Consider the following 11,469-nt stretch of genomic DNA (forward strand, 5'->3'; position numbering starts at 1 on the left):
TCCCTTGGAATTTTCTGACTTCATTCCGGGGAAAACACTGCCTTTCTCATTTTCCTGCTTTAAATTCTTTACTACCTCTGCCTCTCCCTGTAAAGTCCTCTTGCAAGGGGTGGATTTGAGGCAGTAGGTAGATGGGTACCCCCCCACCCCAGGGTGAGCAGTTGAGAATTCATTTCCCGTGCACCAGTACTGCAAGATGAGAATCGCAGGACAATTGAGAGAGGAGGCTGGGACCTGCCCAGACAGAAGGTAAGCGACCACATATATCTCATTCTCTTTGTCAAGGAGACTTTCTGACTAGAAAGTTCCTTGGAGGTTAAAAGGGGAGTGATGCCAAGCTACCAATAGGCCTCTTTGCTGGAATCCATCTTGGCTGAGAGATGCCTGTAAACATGAGGGAAGACCCTGAGATACACCAAATAAGGACTCTGAACCAGGCAAATGAAAATGATTGGCCAAAGAAAAACTGGAAGAAATGTCCCATAAAAGTGATTTAAACTACACAAGGGTGTGACTGTCTCTGAGCCCACTGTGAGTCTACCCGCATGTACTGTACTCTTTCCTCCTAATAAACACTACTTGTTTCACTGCTTTCCCTCTTTGTGGCCATTCTTTTCTGCAAAGCCAATGGCCCAGGGCCTTGTCACCAGCCACTGGTCTAGTGGCCAGGATTCAGCTCTGTCATTCCATGACCTCAGGAGCTGAAACCCTGCTCCAAGCCTCTGCAGGCTGAGGCCACCTGAGATCAGATTCACCCCCTCAGCCTCGCTATCTTGGCCCCTGGAGGGCAGTGCCGGCTGCCCAGATCCCAGGGAGGCTGCATCCTCTCCCCGGTCCTGGGATTCTAAAGAGCCCACTCCTCACCTTCGACCCTCACCCCCGGCCCTGTGTCCTCCTGTCCTCCTCTGGCGGGTCCTTCTGCTCCACAGGCCCCCTCTTCGTAGTCAGCCCTTCCCCTCACCCCTTGTAGGGCGGTGTAGTTTCTTATGACCAAGGTAATCTAATTGTACAGGTTTTTTCCTTGTTGAACCATTCTGGAGCTGTGAGTTTTCTGGTATCTCAGGTAAAAGACCAAACCTCTTCTATGCCTGACGCTGATGAGTTTCCTCCCCCAGGTAGGTTCTGTAGTGTAAAAGTAAGCTGGTGCCATACATCCAGGATTTGCAGGGTTTCTTTCCTGTGCAGCCAAAAGTTATCCTGAGGTTGGAAGCTGTGTCACACACGCTGCACTCTAGGGTCTGTCTCTCCTATGATTGGTTCCTCTGGTGCTCATCCAGGTGTGAGCTTTACCTGAAGCTTTTCCCACATTCTCCGCAAGAACTGGGCTTTCTCCTCACTGCCGTCACTGGTGGTGATGAGAATACTGAGCTCTGTATGAAGCTTTTGCCACTGCCACTACGTTTTGTGCTTTTTTTTTAGTGTGGATTTTCTGATGCACCTTCTGGGTGGTGCATGAAAGGTTTTCTGATAGTCAAGGCAGTGATGTGGCCTCTCCCTCATGTGGGGCATGATGAGGCATGATCACGATGAAAGCTATTCTTGCACTCACCACCCACTTGGAGTGTCTCCTGGCTGTGGACTCCCAGGTCTGCTCTGGCTAGAGCTTTCCTCACATCCCTTACACTGGTAGGGCTTCTCTCTGGCTTGTGTCTTCTGATGGCACAGGGACTCTGCCAGAACCCTTCCCATTCTCCCCTGTGTTGTTTATGAAGACAACAGAAATATTGTTTCTGGGTTATTTTCCCAGGTGTCTCTCTAAGCATTTCTTCATTGCCTGAATTTTCACAGCCTTGCCATTATCACTGGCATGCTGTTTGGTTTCTCCTAGTAATGTCCTGGAAGTTTCACTCCCCGCACCCCCCCCCCCCACCATTTTCTGTCTTGAAGCCTTTTCATTCTTTTTTTCTTTCATCTTAGAATCTAAAGGAAAAAGTAAGAAGTAAAGGTGTTAGTCTTGAAATGGGATTTGCCACTGGAGCAGGGGATGGTTGGAACAATTACATTAGGCTAGGCTGAAGCACAAGTATGTCTGAATACAGGACTTTAGAGAGGTCAAAGGCAAAGACAGCAGAAGGGATGCTTGAGTGACTGTGTCTAAACAACCCATAAGTAAAGTCTTTTCATAGGCCATGTTCATATGGTCGGTTCTGAATGTTCACTTTATAGTCTTGTGTTCAGCTCTTCTGTTAAGCCTTATTTGGTTACTTCTGCCTCCCTCTGCTCTACAACCCCTCATTTAGTTGAAATCACTCATTTATAATCCTTCCTTCTCTTTCTTCCTTTCCTACTTCTTTCACAGACATGTGTGTAGCACTTCCTATATGTGAGGCACTCTTCAAGGTGCATTTCACAGATACATGTGAAATATATATGAAGGTCCATTAGACGTTCTGCCATCACTCACCTGTAATCCATCTCTCATGTCAAAAATCCTCAATTTCAGGACCTCCAAGCCAGGGCCAGGCACCTCACCACCACTTCTGTGTGAGTCCAGGTTGGGTGCATGTGAGGTAGGTCCGGCCGCGCTTTGGGCAGCCCTTAGCAGTGATTCCTGCCTTGAGGCCAGGGGAGGGGGCGCAGGCAGAGGGCAGTGGGAGGGAGGAGCGCCAGGCCTGTGTGTTTACTGGATGCCCCGCCCCTATTTGCGTTTACCAGACTTGACTGGGATCTTGATGTAAAGCCAGCAGACCTCTGTTAGGTCCCTGGGGGTGGGCGTCCATTTTGACAATGGACTTAATTATGTCCTTTATAGCTTTTTTTTTTTCCTAGTGAAAGATTCAAGCCAAAGTAATACATTGCATTTGTCATGTCTCTTTAATCTCCTTTAGCCATTTACAAAGATCATCTCAAAATGCATTATAGACCTAAACGTAAAATCTAAAACTTCTATAAAACAGTTGGATGAAAACAGAAATTTGTGACCGTGGATTAGGCAAAGATTTCTTAGGCAGAACACACAAAGAATGAACCATATAAGAAAAAAACTTGATAACTGAAGTTGATCAAAATTTTAAAATTTTGCTCTTCAAACACTGTTAAGAAAATGAAAAGAGAAGCCACAGACTGGGAGAAAACATTTGTAAAACACGGGTGTGATCATTTGAAAACAATATATAAAAATAATTCTTATTCATAAGACACTTGAATTTTTAAAATGTGCAACAGATTTGAACTTCACCAAAGGAAGACATGCACAGCCATAAATATGTGAAAAGATGCTCAAATGATTGTCCATTAGGGAAATGGAAATTAATGCTATAATGAGATACTATTAAACTTAATACAATAGCTAAAATAGAAACCTGACAATACAAAATGCTGACTCAGATATAGAGGAACTATAAATTTCACACACTGCTGGAGAAAATGCATAAAATTAAATGTATATTTACCATATGAGCCAATAATCCCACTGCTAGCTGTTACCAAAGAAATATGTCCACACAAATTCCTGTATACAAATATTTATAGCAGCTTTGTTCATAAAAAACAAATAAAAAATTTGAAAAAACTAAATGTCTATCAACTGAAGAATTGATAAGCTAATTGATACACATACATACAATGGTACATTAGTCACTATTAAACTACCAATGCATACGATAATATGGATAGATTGCAAAAGCATTATGCTAAGAGAAAAAAGCCAAATACATGACGTTCTGGAAAAGACAAAACCATCAGTAGTACAAGAGAAGGACTGACAACAAAGCCATGAAAGATCTTTTGGGGATGAAGGATATGTTTTATATCTTGATTGTAGGGGTGGTTCCACAATTGTATACCTCTGTCAAGACTCAACAAACCATATACCAAAAGGGGTGAATTTTACTAGAAGTAAATCATATCTCAATAAAGCTGAATTTTTTAAAACAGAAAATAATAGCAAAAACGAACTGTGACTTCCCTGGTCATTCAGTGGTTAAGAATCTGCCTTGTAAGGCAGGAGACCTGAGTTTGATCCCTGGTTAGGGAACTACAATCTCACAATCTCTGTGGCACTACCCAAAAAAACACCCCAATGCAGCCAATAAACAAAAATCAGACAAGGAAGAGCACATAGGCACATAGATGGTGAGAAACTGAACCTGAAAGGGGCTTTGCCTACAAGAAGCAAGGCAGCAGCAGTAGACAAGGTGACAGATTTGAGTGTAAAACTAAGAGTGTTAAGAGCACTATTTTAAAAAATTGATGGTAATTCGTAGAAATATATTTTACATCATTATCCTGCATACACATACATTCATGTAACAAACAATGTCAAAGAGCAATACTTACTATATAGGAAAATGAAACCTAGTAAATCCCAATCACAATCTTATTAATACTTAAATACAATACACAAAGGATACCTATGAAAGTACAGAAACCTGAGTTCATAAAGATAGTATTTAATGTGATGGGTGTGCTTGCCTGTTCATCAGTTCGCTCCAGTCAGGCACACACGAGGATAAGGCCACACGCATGTCAGGTGCGCTATTAAGCCTATTTCTTTTTTTTGTTTTTAATCGTGTCAAGATCGAAAATCCTAGTTCACACAAATAGGTAGATGTGAATGGTAATAATGGCAATATACTCTTTCTACTTAGCAGTGGAAATTCCTCTTTAATCTTAATCCAGAATGCTGATAAACTTAATGTCTTGTAATAATTCCTCAGCGTGAATGACGAACTGAGCTGCAATAATTCATTCTCTTCTTCAGGCACCAAATTTAACTCAATGATTGATTCTGGGGTTTGAAAAGCAAATGGATCTTTTATCCAGATATTTTCCTTTAATGATGCAAATTTCTCTTCTGGAAAGTAATGATGAAAGGTTTGAGACAAAGAAGTGAGGTGTATTAATATCTCTGATTTTATTACCTTTAAGCATTCTTCATTAATAATGTTCTCTTCGATGTGTTGCAACAATGTAGGGAACATATAGTAGCTAGGACGATTACTTTTAAGTCTAGTTTGCCATAACAATAACATCTTTTGGAATCCTCGAATGTGTTCAAGATACTGAAATATATGATTGTTTTTCCCTTGTAGTTTCAAACTTAATTCATTTAAAATGCCAAAAATATCACTTAAGTATGCCAATTTTGATACCCAAACATCATCTTCAAAAATATTTGCCAAATGAGATTGCTTTTCAATGAGAAAAATGTAAATCTCATGCCTGAGTTCATATACTCTGCTCAATACTTTTCCTTGAGACAACCAACGAACTTCTGTATGAAATAGTAAGTGGGTATGGTTCTCTCCAATCTCTGAACAAAATATTTCAAGAAGTCGGCTATTCAATGAGCTTCCTTTACTAAAATTAACAATTTTCACTGCATTTTTCAACACGTCCATTAGGCTCGGCGGAATTTCTTTGGATACCAAAGCTTCTCTGTGAATAAAACAATGATTCCAAAGAGCGTTGTTGTGGGTGGCTTCTAACAAGTTTTCAAGAAGTCTGCTATGTTTCCCAGTCATATTTGCTGCTCCATCACTTGAGATTCCTTTACAGTTTCTCCAGTTTAATTTATATCGACCAACAACACACTTATCTAATTCAGTGAATACATCTAATCCGGTTACCTGTGAATTTAAATTTAAACAACACAACAGATCTTCTATAAAATCATCTTGCCACATATATCTGACATATACCAAGAGTGTGGGACCACTAGCCGTATCAGTGCTCTCATCGAGTTGGATTGCAAAATCGATACCAGACTGTAGCCGTGTCATAAGCATTGCTTCTAAATGTTTTGCAATAGTACAGATTCGACGAGATATTGTATTATCACTAAGAGGTATAGTTCTTAATTTGTCAGCTGATTTATCGTCAAAGATGGTACGTACCATATCCATACATGCTGGGAGAATAATTTTTTCAGCAGCTGTATGAGCCATTTTTTCTTTTGCCACTCGATATGCCACTAAATATGATGATAACAAGGCTCTCTCGTTCATAGTTGTGGAACGACTAAGAAATTGGGGTGATAACTCTGTGTTACTTCTTTGTGTTGGAAAACGGTCTTCTTCATCATCTGTCCCTTCCTCCTCCACTTTTACTATCACTATGCCTTCCATCTCTCGGGTATCTTTAGGAGACAAATTTGCAGCATTCCTGGATTCAGCAGTCATTGTTCAGGTTCAAAGAACTGGGTCACTTAATCCAAATAGGGTCTGTCTGCAGGACTTTCCTTTTTGTCCTACATGTTTTATGAGCTCCATTTTTGCTATCCTGCAGGGTTGAAAAATTTAATAGCAGTATTAAAAGGTAATATTGTATTGCTATGGGGCTAACACCTCATCCGTGAAGACAATTCATGAAATCCAGTGGTGTGACATGTCAATGCTGAATAACTGGTATTCATGTTAGCTGTGTACCAGGCAGTTTTGGTACCTTGCATACACAGCTCATTTAATTCTCATGGAAACCTAATGAAGCACAGTTATTATTCCTATTTTAAAAGCTGAGAAAGATTAAATAATGTGTCTAACAACATAGTGTAGTGGATCCAGTACTCAAACCCAAGTCTGAAGCTCAGGGTCCTAACTATGCCGCTACACTGCCATCTAGTCAGTCTTACAAAGTGATCACCAAAGTTTGGTGTTCAAGACCACCACTGGAGCACAGAGGAAAAAAATTAAAATGTTTATTTATTTAAAAAGAAGTACTGAAACCCATTCAACTTTCCTGATAGTCACCTCATAGCATTTATATTTTCTGTCATCATCTGTGTTGCTGCTCTTCATCCTCCAACTATTATACTTTCTGTGTTCACTTTCAGTTTTAGTGATCTATCATCTGAAAAATCTTATTTCCGGTATTTTAAGATCAAGGAAAAGAAATCTTGGTTTTTGAGATAGGATCAAAGATTTAAAAGTGGGGTATGTGGAATAACACATTCCTAGAGGCCTTCCCTCCCAGTGAATCAAAACGAAGACTACAAGCAAGGGAAACTCAAAAGATACAGGGCCGAGATCAGGACCTGGTCAGGCCTTCCTGGAGTGTTTCCCTGCTCGTATTCTAGGCAAGAAGCAGCAGAAAGACTGGGCTTTATTTTGCATTTCTTGAAGTTGCCCTTAACATAGTTACTTGCAACCAGGAGATATTTTTTAAAATATTTGTTTAAGTGAATATAATGTCAACATTTTTTGCCTATTTGTAGAATGTTCAACAAATTCATTATAGGCATGGCATTTCAATACTTGGAAGGGCTTGTCATTTAGAAATTAAAGAGATTCCATTATATTGTCAGGTTATTTAGAAAATATCTGAGTAAGAATAGGAGGAATGTTACAGAAGCACAGGTTTAAAATAGAAAAATAAATTATGTGTCCATGGTAAGTTATTTATATGTCTCCCACCACAGTGTGTAACCAACCTATTTCTCCAGCAAATATTAAGGTTTCATTGATTTGCTTACAATGCATTCTCCATAACTTATTGATTGCAAATGATCTGTTTAGCACAGGCCTGTACAAGTGTTTTCTTTGGTCCTCTGCCACTTAAGTGTCTCTCATTAGTAACAGTGCTTTTGTGCATACTGGTGGTGCTTCAGGAAATGGAGATGGGGCATTAGGTTTGGTCAAGCTGGATTTTTCAGTTAACTTCCCTTTATCAATGAATGTCCTAGTTGGGTGGGCCCTTGGAGACAGTTTATTTTATTTAGGATCAATACCAGAATTCGTGTTTGTCTAAGCTGCTGCTGCTGCTGCTAAGTCGCTTCAGTCGTGTCCGACTCTGTGCGACCCCATAGAAGGCAGCCCACCAGGCTCCGCCGTCCCTGGGATTCTCCAGGCAAGAACACTGGAGTGGGTTGCCATTTCCTTCTCCAGTGCCTAAAAGTGAAGAGTGAAAGTGAAGTCCCTCAGTCGTGTCCGACTCCTAGCGACCCCATGGACTGCAGCATACCAGGCTCCTCCGTCCATGGGATTTTCCAGGCAAGAGTACTGGAGTGGGTTGCCATTGCCTTCTCCAAGCATCCTGCAAATCGGTGGCAGAGAAAGGCTGGTGGTGACCAGTCTTCAAGTGACCCAACGCATTTTCCACTGCACCACCACAAACTCCCTTCATTACTCAGCCCTCCAAGTCAAGCACATTTTCCTCCCACAACTGAAAAATTCACCTGGTGTTCTATCAGAAATCACTCCTTTTAAAAAGCCTTCAGAAACTTCAGAAACTGAAAGGAAGAGGGTGAAGTGTATGTATGATCTGTAAACACGAGGCTTAACAAACTTGTCCGCTAAACAACAAAACAAAACGTGGATCTTGGTAGCCTCTGGGGTCTTCCTCATTTTACACCTCGAGATCACCAGGGAAAAAAACCCTCGCCAGAAGGAAAGGAAATGGGGTAAGCCCGGGAGCACAGAAATTAGACTAGAGTCATTGGTCCCCGACCCCTTGGGGGTGAAAACCAGGGACGAGGACGGGGCACGCAGGCTGCCGCCTCTCGGACCCATAGGTATCTCATCCCAATGCAGAAACCAAGGATCCGCGGCTGTCTCTGCAGGGAGACGGCACTTCCTACGGCGGAGGCTGGGACCAAGGACAGGGACACGACCCTCCACCCCGTTCGGAGACTCGCGTGGTGAGCGGGATCACGGAACACGGTTTTACACGTCCACCTACGTCCCCGCCCCTCCGCCCCGGCCGGACCCGCCTCTCACCGTGAACCCCGGAGAAGCCCGGGGTGCTGGGATAGAAAAGGGAGGTGACTCTGGGGATCAAAGGGCAGTGGACCCGTTCCCAGTCCCTCCGTTCGCCAGAACCCAGAGTGTCACAAAAGCCGGAAGTGCGTCAACACCTGCCTTCCGGGTCTGCGCTGCGCTTTGCGGGGGGTACGGGGGGTGGTCCTCGCTAGGAAAAACGGAGGACTTTGGTCCTTGTTCCCCAATTCATGGTTCGGGCTTTGGGGATGTCTTTTCTAAGCTCAATTTTTCCCGGCGGGGAAAACAGGGGTTAAGTTTCACTCAGTACTTCCTGTTCAGAAACTTACACAGTTCTTTTTCTTATTGATGGCAGGTATCGTAATAATTCTAGGTATTATCAAACAGTAATAGTGATCGTGTGTCTGTATCTATGGCAGAGGAACTGAAGCAAAAATGTAGACAGATCAAAGTGAAGTTGAGGATGAGTGGTTTCTCAAAACCAAAGTGGTTGCTTCTCTGGGTACCGTGATTGGGTATTGCTGCTTGAATGGTCGTGGCGCAAAAGGTTGCTTGCCAGAGCAGTGAACAAAAGAAGGTGTGGCCAGCAAACCTGCCGCCACAGCAGCCACCCCCAACTGTGCACCCTGAGGGGATTTGGGATGGACAAAAATTAAGGTGGCCTTGGAAAGTTAAGGTGCATATCAAAGTAATGATTTCAGAGTCCAGACTCCTGCATCTTCTCACATATAGAAAGGCACTAAAATCATTAATGTGAGATATCTGGTTTTAATTAACAGTATTTTGATGTTCTGGCTATCTGGTTTTTGTTGCAAAGTCCTACATAATCTGGCTTCTTCCTAACATCTTTAGAGCAGTCCCTCAGAGTCACCTGAGAGGCTGTTTTCCAGGCTTTAAGTCCCCAGTTTTGTCCATCAAATGAAACATAAATCCCAACTTTTAAGTTGTGCATTTTTTTCAGTCGATGGTATTTTCAAATATTTGTTCATTGGGGAGCAATTATTCTTTCCAATACTAAATAGTTATAAGATTCTGAGCTTGGCTAATGTATCCAGGGAGTTTTCTGAGTGATAATAGTGGAATTACAATTTGAGGCATTTTGGCTGTCAAATGCAATCACAGAAATTACATCTTTTACTATTCACCTAAAAAAACTTTTTTATTTGTCTGCTCCAAATCGTAGTTGCAGCTTTTGGGATCTTTAGTTGTGCCATTTGAACTCTTGGCTGTGGTATGTGAGATCTAGTTCTCTGACCAGGAATCGAACCCAGGCCCCCTGCATTGGGAGCAAGGAGTCTTAACCACGGGACCACTAGGGAAGTCCCTAAGTGCTTGTATTTGGTAACATGCATCCCATTATGAACCCTGTAACTGATAGGCCTGTGTAGAACACTGATTACCTCACTTTTCCCCACACCTAAGACCTCTGCTTCTTTATCCCATAAAAATCTCATGCCCTTCACCTACAGGGAGGTAGATCTGAGATTTGTTCTCCTATGTCCTCACTCGGCTGTCTTGTGGATAAACTCTCAGCTGCAAACCTCACTTTCTCAGTGTTTGACTTGTTGCCCATTGGGCAAACGACCTAGTTCTTACTAAGTTGTTAATGACAAGCAGGAAGTAATGTGTCTCAGAGATCTCAATAGGAACAACAGACATCAACAGGAGGTATAGTTTTGTTCAACACACAAAAAGTTTTCAACTGGAGCTGTCCAACAAGCAATTGACTAAGCAGTGCTTTATTTTTTAAAAAACAATGAATTTCCTATCTATGATGCTGACTCCATTGTGACAAATACTGTAGGCTAGAAAGACTATGTCATAGAAAGTTGTTTTAGATCCCTGAAATACTCAAGGAAGAAAGGGAAGGCATATAAGAGTATTCCAGAGGCTCATGTAGTTTGAAAAAGCACGGAGACTGTCACACTTGATTTTTCTTATTTTTAATTGGAAATGCCAAACATCATTAAAGGGTAATACCTGATTTGTGAGCCTAAACAAAGGAAAAGTATCTAAAGTCCCTTTCAAATCACTGTTTATATTCTCTAGGAAACTTGCCAGTTCCTGGTGGACCTAGCTCAACCACAGGACATCACATTCCCTAAGGATCCAGGAGATTACAATGCCCCAGGGGCTTTTGTGCCAGCCCTGGGACTGCCTGTTCACATGCTCCTGCTCTATCCATCCTTGCTGCACAGCCCTTTCCATCAGGAACACAACACTTTCCCAGTCTCTCTCTCCCACTCCAGCTTGCTCAGTGCCCCTACCTCCCCCCAAGAACCGTGTTATGTTTCAGTCCTAGGATTTTCTGAGGTCCTCATATCACCAAGGCGCCTTCAACACTGGCTTTAATCAGCGTGGTTTGTACCCTTGCTAGCTCCCTACCGGCTGATTCATGGAAGTCGGACCACTAGGTGGGCCATTCGTCCTCATTCCTCATACCCACCCACTCCCAAGCGCAAGGGCCACCATCCTGCGATGAGTCTTGAGGGTTGGCTGGAGCCAGGGATGGGCCAGCGGGGGCGCCTTCCCAAATCCGGGTCGGCTGCGGTCACTATTGTGTACTGGCTAGAGTGGCCAGTCAAGGTCAGCAGGAGGGTGAGACCGGCAGCAGGACATGTAAAAGCCTAGGAAATGAGCCGGGGCCCTCATCCGGGGCCCTCATCCGGGGCCCTCATCCGGGGCCCTCATCCGGGGCCCTCATCCGGGGCCCTCATCCGGGGCCCGCCCTGTCCTCGCTGGCGGACTCCGCCTCCGGAAGTGCCAAAGAGAAGCGCAGCCTCCGAGCAGTCTAGAGCGACCCTCCCCCTCCTCT

The 11,469-nt window shown here is 43.1% G+C and overlaps 1 long non-coding RNA gene across 1 annotated transcript; it reads right to left on the bottom strand.

The window, feature by feature from the left end:
- Positions 1–2,795: 2,795 nt before the first annotated feature.
- LOC147344820 (uncharacterized) lies at positions 2,796–8,768 on the bottom strand. The gene is made up of 2 exons (XR_015154337.1): positions 8,655–8,768; positions 2,796–6,222 (listed from the first exon to the last, which is right to left on the bottom strand). It is a non-coding gene; the product is annotated as an uncharacterized LOC147344820 (long non-coding RNA).
- Between the last annotated feature and the right edge of the window lie 2,701 nt (positions 8,769–11,469).

This window comes from Bos grunniens, chromosome 25 (genome assembly GCF_055505025.1).
Source record: "Bos grunniens cultivar Pamir isolate PY7600 chromosome 25, Bosgru_T2T1.0, whole genome shotgun sequence".
NCBI lineage: Eukaryota > Metazoa > Chordata > Mammalia > Artiodactyla > Bovidae > Bos > Bos grunniens.